Consider the following 8,143-nt stretch of genomic DNA (forward strand, 5'->3'; position numbering starts at 1 on the left):
AAAGGGCCTGATTAAGTAGCTGCCATTGTGTGCAAGCATATCTATACTTTTTTTGTCTCAACAGAGCCCTGTATTTGGAGCGGAGATAAACAAGTTGGTCATAATCGAAAGAAGATAAATCAGTTCTTCTTTTCCTTGCATAGTTAGCTAATTGGCGTTTAGCCACTTTACAATCAGAATCAAACCACTTCCTGGTTTTCGGGAAAATAGATTTTTGGGGACCTGTATGGCACACCAAAGGTTTGAGAAGGGAAATAATATTCTGATAAGAGAGGAGAGCGTCCATCTCGCCTAGCTCCCCCATCATGGGGGAAGGGATGGTAAGACTCTCCAATAGTTTTGTTATATCAGCTTGGAGGGTTGGGGACCATCGTAATCTGCGATCAGCTACTTGGGTCTCCTCGGGAGGTGGCAAACTCGGGGGGGAGTCTGAGACACGCAGATGAAATGCTGTCATAGTGGGAAAATGGTCACTGTCTATTCTGTCCAAAACTTTAAACTTGGAAACTTCCGTAAAAAGTGTGCTGGACACCAAGGTGAAATCTATCACACTGGCCCCTATATGAGAGCAGAAGGTAAAGGTTCCATTGGATTGGTCTAATCTTGAACCATGGAGGCATTCTAAACCATGAGTCTGTATCAGTTCAACGAGTCTCAGGCCTTGTTTGTTCGCTACCAGATCTTGGGAGACTCTGTCACTAGGGAAAATGTTAGGGGAGGGGTCATGATTAGATGCAGGCCGGGAAGGCCAGCCAGATCCCATCCTAGCATTAAAATCACCACATATTAACAGTCTGCATGCCGGGTATTGACCTTCCAGGAGAGTCAAGTATTCCGAAAGGTGATCCCAGATACTGCCAGGAGCCGTGTTTCTTGCCTTAAGAGGAGGAAGATAAACATTTATAACGATCAAATCTCCTGTCACCGGGCCATGCAGCCGCACCGCCTGCACACAACGATCACAATTGGGGTCAATTGCGTGTGTGCGTGTATAGATCATACAAGGATGGAATCCAAGAGCGTTTAGAACAGGAATAAGACAGGCCAGGCAAGTTTCTTGTAAGAGTCTTTACTAGGCAAAGACATTAGACACAGTTCTCTTCACAGACATTTCCCCCACACTGAGATTTTGCAAGTCTCCCACCTTATCACGCTTCCCAGCCAGCTACTGACCTTGGCAGTCTGGCACTCTGTTCTCACAGCTTAACCCTTCTGCTTCAGGTTTCACTCTCTCTGCTAAAAAAACCCTGTCTGTGAGTCTCACAGCATGCTTCACTGACCAACAGCCCCCACCTGAGACTCGCAGATTACAAAACTTCATGTTACAATTATTACATTTCTACAACCTTAACTTTTCATTACAATACATATCAGTACATGGTTTGTTTCCTTACAGTTTCTATTTACATTTACAGTTCAGTTCTTGTTTCTTTATTTCTTTATTCACACAAGTTTTACAGTTTTGTTCACTTTTATTTGTTAATACATTTATCTTTCATTCTTCAACACAAAATTGCCACATGAGATCCATTGTTTCTTTATCTATTGGCCCTTCTTTTTCCCATTCTACTGGAATTTCATCTGTCTCATTATTCTGTTGTGTAACATTAAATGTGAATCTCTGAGGTGGTTGACCTTTCGTTTTTCTTTCTGACCTTCTAACATTATCTATTTCCATTTCTTCCTCACTTTCTATTTTACTTGGACCTGCACCTGTGCCTGCACTGGTACTTGGCATTTCTGTATCTTGCATTGCCTTGTCTTCACTTCTCAGCCTTTTTACAGTACGTTTGCCACCGTGTATTAGATCAGTCAATGCAGTTTTTAATGGAATTTGCTGCCCAAAAGGAACATCTGCTGCTTCCTGCTTGCTTGCACTATCTAGGATAACTGTTTGACTCTCTCTCCAAGGTTTATCTATTACCTTTATGCTTCTGCTTAACACTACTTGTTGTTTCTCAGGCAACCAAACTCTATAATATGAATTCTGAAATCCCAAAATGCGTCCTGCCTGAGCTCTTGACTGTTTTGCAACATGTACCCAGCATTTTGCCCCAAAACGTTCTATGTGTTTCACCCTGGGTTTTCTTCCAGTCAGTTTCTCATAGGGAGACATGCCTATTGTTCTGTGCATAAGGCGGTTCTGAATATAAACAGTGTACAGAATACATTCACCCCAATAAGGGTTATTCATATCAGCGTCTGCAAGCATGGCTCTCATTGAATCCTGCAATGACCGGTTCCTCCTCTCTGCAGTTCCGTTGGAGGATGGGCTGAAGGGAGCAGTGAGACTTTGTATTATTCCCTTCTTTTCCAAATATGTTTTAAATGAATTACTGGTAAATTCTCCACCTCTATCTGATCTGATATTCTTGATAACAACCCCATATTGTGTTTCTGTTCTCTGTATAAATGTCTTTAATTTCTCTTCTGCTTCACTTTTCTTTTTCAATAAGAACACATGTGTAAATCTGGAGAAATCATCCACAATCACTAAATAAAACCTTGCTCCACCTTTTGAGCATTGAAAAGGTCCAGCCAAATCCACATGTATGAGCTGATAAGGTTCAGTGGTTGTGCTTTCACAGCTCTTATTTACCGGAGTCACAGTCATTTTTGTTTTATAGCATACCTCACACTCATCCACATGCTCACAATGTGTTAACTTCAGATCTTGACTATGTTTTGGGGTGTTTTGTATCTTTTCGAAATGTGCGTGTGCCAGTTTTCTGTGCCATTCATGGAAACAATTATCATGTTTATCTTTATTAAATCCTATCCAGGCACACATGGGTTTATCAAGATTGCACTCAACCATAAACATTTGATTCTGTAATTTCCCTTGCATGCATATTTCACCATCTTTTCTCACAAAACATCTATCCCCTTCAAATGTAACTTTACAACCTATTTGAGCCAATTTTCTCACTGATAGAATGTTATATTTTAAACCAGACACTAATAATACATCTGTTAAAATGCCCAAAGTACGTAACCTGAGAGTGCCTGTTGCAATCGCGTCCTGAGTCGATCCGTCAGCCAGATAAAGCTTCTCCTGCGTCGGCTTTGAAGTGTAAAATAAACTAGAGTCTGTGATTAGGCAATTAGACGCTCCACTGTCGAGAAGCCACTTAGAGTTAATTAGTTTATTGTCCTCCTTAGAAACAAAGTTCACGCTTGTTCTCTGACTTCCAAAGCCCCTGTTATTCCTCTTCTTTAAACAATGTCTCTGTATATGTCCACGGGACCCACAAAAGTAACATATTTTAGTCTCTTGCCTGCTTCTTTGAGTTTGTTGTTGTTGTACAGCCACAGTCTCTTTTAACTCTGTTTTCTTATTCTCTTGTCTTCTATTCCACTCTTGTTGAAGTTTCTGTTCTACAAAGTCCAAATTCAGATGTCCGTCAGGTAAAGTTTCCAGACTCGATACCATCACATCCCATTTTTGATCAAATGAAGATAACAGGATATAGACCATCTGAATGTCACTATGCTGCACTCCTCTATCTTGCAGCTCAGCATTTAATCTCCGAAATTCAGCCAGATGCTCTGTCATAGTCACTTCATCTGTAAAACGCATCTGATAAAGTTTCCGTGCTAAACACAGCCTGCTCCCCGCCGTTTGCTGTACATGAGCGGATCTCAGTTTCTCCCACATCTGATTAGCTGTCGGCTCATTACTCATCAGCAACAGTTGAGAATCAGACAGCCCCAGAGTAATAAAAGCCTTCGCTTTCTCGTCTTTCTTCAACCACGCTACTGAAGGAGCTGCCGGAGGGGGGTTTTCTACGACATCATTCAAATCTTCTTTAATCAGAACTGCTCTCATTCTCCATTTCCAGCTGGAGTAGTTTACAGCACTCAGCCTCTCCATCGGCATCCCGGAAGACAGATTTACAGCCATGTTGCCCACTCTTACTTGCCTCTTTCTTGCACTTTGTTTCTCTCTGCAACAACGTCACGTCAACAGCTCTTGAACCCGCTACCTTGTATGATAAGCTGGGCCCATAACCCCTGTTGCGTGTGTGCGTGTATAGATCATACAAGGATGGAATCCAAGAGCGTTTAGAACAGGAATAAGACAGGCCAGGCAAGTTTTTTGTAAGAGTCTTTACTAGGCAAAGACATTAGACACAGTTCTCTTCACAGACATTTCCCCCACACTGAGATTTTGCAAGTCTCCCACCTTATCACGCTTCCCAGCCAGCTACTGACCTTGGCAGTCTGGCACTCTGTTCTCACAGCTTAACCCTTCTGCTTCAGGTTTCACTCTCTCTGCTAAAAAACCCTGTCTGTGAGTCTCACAGCATGCTTCACTGACCAACAGATATCAGCCATGAGATCCACCGAGATAAATATACAAAGACCCCCCCTCCCTCTGCCCTTAAGATTAAATTTGGTCGCCGGTAGCGTAACAGAACGGAAACCGTTTAGGTAAATAGAGGTTTCCGTCGTCAGCCAGGTTTCCTGTAAACAGATTATCCTAAATTGTTGTAGGAAGGGGGATGGATCCTCTTCTCTAAATTTATTAGACCAGCCCATAATATTCCACGAAAGTATTGACCACTGTCAATTAGTGGAAGGTAATTTCATATTATTAGCAACGTAAATATCAGAGGTCATAGATTGTATCACAGGAGTCATCCTTAATGGGGGGTTCCCTCTATTGGGTGCATGTTGAAAGGCGGCCACTGGGATACTTTCACTAATAGACGGCTGAATGTTCTTGGGGGACAAACTCGAGACAACCTTTTCCTCGGCGTTCAAATCTAATTGATTGGGTGTATTTCTCGTTGACTGTTCATGAATAAGGGAGAGGCACAAGGAAAGTTGAACCAGTCTATCCAGGATATTATCTCTTTCAGGCATTGGCAACAAACTGAAAGACTGGAACAAGGCCCGTTCCTCTTCCACCGGAGGGTTAGCCTTCCAGAACGCACGAGTACTTTCTTTATCTGCTGAAATTTGAGGCTGGAACTGTAGATGAGGAGTTGGGCTGTTACATCCCAAAGATGGTGACAACCTTGAGTTTAAAGTCAAGTTATCCGAGTCCTTCAGGTATAGGCCGATTGGAGAACGAACAGCATTAGATCGGACTACAGGTTCAAGTATTTTGGGAAGGGTATCTTCATTACACCGTTGTTCTCGAGAGTCCAGGTCAATCAGCAATTCATAGTTTGAATGAAATGGAGACGACTTGCCACCTTGGAGATTAGAGCAGGGTGATATTAAACTCGTTGGAGGCGACAGGTTTTCAAAAAATCTCGAAGTGAGTAAGCCTAGTTCAGTCAACTTATCTTTATAATGCCACACCTGTCCTGTTACCTCTATAGAAGAAAAAAAACCCACCGCCCTAGCATTGATGCTGTTATAAAAAAGATATTCCACCCGCACAATGTCTCTTATAGTTAAGGGCCTTATCATAACCTTGTTGATGATAGATATAAGATGAGATTTTCTATGGTAGGAATGAATGTAGCCCCTCGGTTTAGGATAGTTTTCAAACACCAGCTTTGTTCTATTAAGCACAAGGTTCCATTGTTGCGGAGGGTCCAAGGTTGAGTTATTTTGAGGTGAGTAGGCACCCACCAAGACATCATTCCAAGGGTCCTGGTGTAGAGTCCAATGTGTTTCCCTTGCAACATTAAGATTATTCTGTTTTTCCCTTAGACAAACCAGGGGGGGCGAACTTGTTACAGGATCCAGAATTTTTGGTGTGCACCCCTTATCTGGGGGCCTCTCTGGAGACGACATGGTTTTCTTAGTGTCCTTTTCTTTGTTAATTGGATTTTCCAATAACTTAAAAAGTCTCTTAAAATTCATCTTGTTGTTATGGGTAGATTTAAAAGTTTTGATGTTTTTAATATTTTTGGACTTTTTCTGATGAAAGGCTAAGCCCCTTTTCTTTTTCCGTTTAGAATTCAAAGGGGCAGTCTCTTTGACCAAAGGATGGTTTGGTGGGTTCATCTGTGTGGGTAGCTGTCGCACTGACTGAAAGTCGCGAGATAGAGCTACTAGAGTTGTTAATAATGAATTACATTCATTTAGAAAGGATTTGATATGTTCAAGGTCCGCTGCCATCATGAAAATCGAGCCTAATAAGATATCATCTCTAGAAGAGTAGGCGGCCAGTGGCACTTGATTGTTTGACTCTTCCAAGGGTCGGCCCAGGTGATCATCAGAAGCAGAGATAATCTCTGGCGCATTTACCACAGCGAGATGTGATTTCAAGCATGAACCAAACAGCTGGGGAGTGATCTCCTGCATAAAGTTGTCAGGCGGGGGATCTGTGGAGGTCAGCCCTGCTCCATTAGCATTACCACCTTTAGAGAACTTTAAATGATTTAAATTTTGGCCGACTGCTAGCTCAATTTCCGTGGCTAAATCCATCATAGCTGATTCGCTGGTTTTATTATGTGTATAGGCCTTAATTGGAAGGCACCAATCCAAGGGAGTAGATGCGGCTGGACATAATTCCCTCACAGAAGATTGATGTGATGAAGTATCATAGAAGTCCGTAATTTTTAGCTGCCCCTTTAATTCTTTAAAAGAATAAGGAAGGTCCTGCTTAGAAGCTTTTAGATGAGACGTTTTCTTCTCTGATTCTTAGTCTTCAATTTTTCCTCAGGTAAGCACACTAGCGGGGGGGGGGGAACCAAGGCTTTCCTTTCATTTCTAGTTAAGACCATATTATAAAATAGTTCAGATAAAATATATAACTGTAAGAGATAACTGAGTGGTTTAGTTATCGGCCTACGCGATGAATTCTCGATGTTTCAAGGACAGAGAGTGAAGTTGGCAGTTAGCCACCAGGCAGTTTTGTCTAAGCAGGCAAAAACATGTCCTGAAACCAATCTTATTTGTTGGAGAAGTCAGTAAGGAACTTTAAGAGTAAGATAATTAAAAGATTAAATAAATTGGTTGGAGATGTAACGAAGGCTCACCCAGCGTCAAGCAAACCGGAACCGGAACTTCCTTTAGTGTGGCAGTACCTACCCTTTGGAACTCCCTATTGACATTAGCTTGGCACCTTCATTGTACTCTTTTTGGCACCTGCTAAAAACACTTTTGCTTAGGCAAGCACTACATCCAGGTATGTAGAAGCTATTGTGTTTTTTATCTGTTTTTAACTTATTGTTGGTTTTATTATTTTGAATGTTTAAAAATACCTGTCTGTCTATTGTTGCAAATAATTTTATTGTTTTAATTCTTCCTGTAAACTGCTTTGAGATTTTTTACAATAAAGTGGGATATAAATGTTGTAAATAAAATACATAAATAAAGTTTAGAGTCACTTGGGTCTCTTCCCATTTTTAGAAACAAAGGAATCTGCCTTATACCAACTCAGGCCATTTGGTACCATCTAGCTCAATACTGATGACATGGACTAGCACTGGCTCTCTAGGATTCCAGGCAATAGTTTTTTCCAGAAATTGAATCTGAACCTTTGCATGCAAAGCTTATGCACTACCTCTGAGCTACAACCCTTCTGCTGTTTAAAAAAGTATCTTTTAAAATTGTTCTTTTCAATTTACTAATGAATGCATAGCATACCTAGGGCAGATCCACACCATTCATTTAAAGCACATCCAACATATATTTGAAGCACATGAATCCCACCACAGAATCATGGGAACTGTAGTTTGTTAAGGGTGGTGGGAACTATAACTGTGAAGGGGAAACTACACTTCCCAGGATTCTTTAGGGGAAGTCATGTGCTTTAAATACAAGTTGGATGTGCTTTAAACATATTGTGTGGATCTACTTTGCCTGCATGTGAATCGTTTTAATTATTTTTTTAAAATGGAAATGAGCTATAATGTTTAGTGGGTGAGGGGAGCCATGACCACCCCAAGGAAGAAGGGCACACTTAAAATGTAGAGGAAATAATGATGTACAACCATAATGTGAAATCAGATACTTATTGAGACATATAGTATGAAGAAATATTTATATAAGCATGACTGTCAAAGATGTTTATTATTTACACAAGTTATAAACGTATTTATAGTGCAATCTTATGTTTGTTTACTCAGAAGCAAGTCCCAATGTATTAAATGGGGCTAACTCAAACAGGGAAGAGTGCACAGAACTGCAACCTCAAGTGACAAGAAGCTTCACTCACCCAACCCAAAATTCAGAA

Source organism: Rhineura floridana, chromosome 7, assembly GCF_030035675.1.
Source record: "Rhineura floridana isolate rRhiFlo1 chromosome 7, rRhiFlo1.hap2, whole genome shotgun sequence".
NCBI lineage: Eukaryota > Metazoa > Chordata > Lepidosauria > Squamata > Rhineuridae > Rhineura > Rhineura floridana.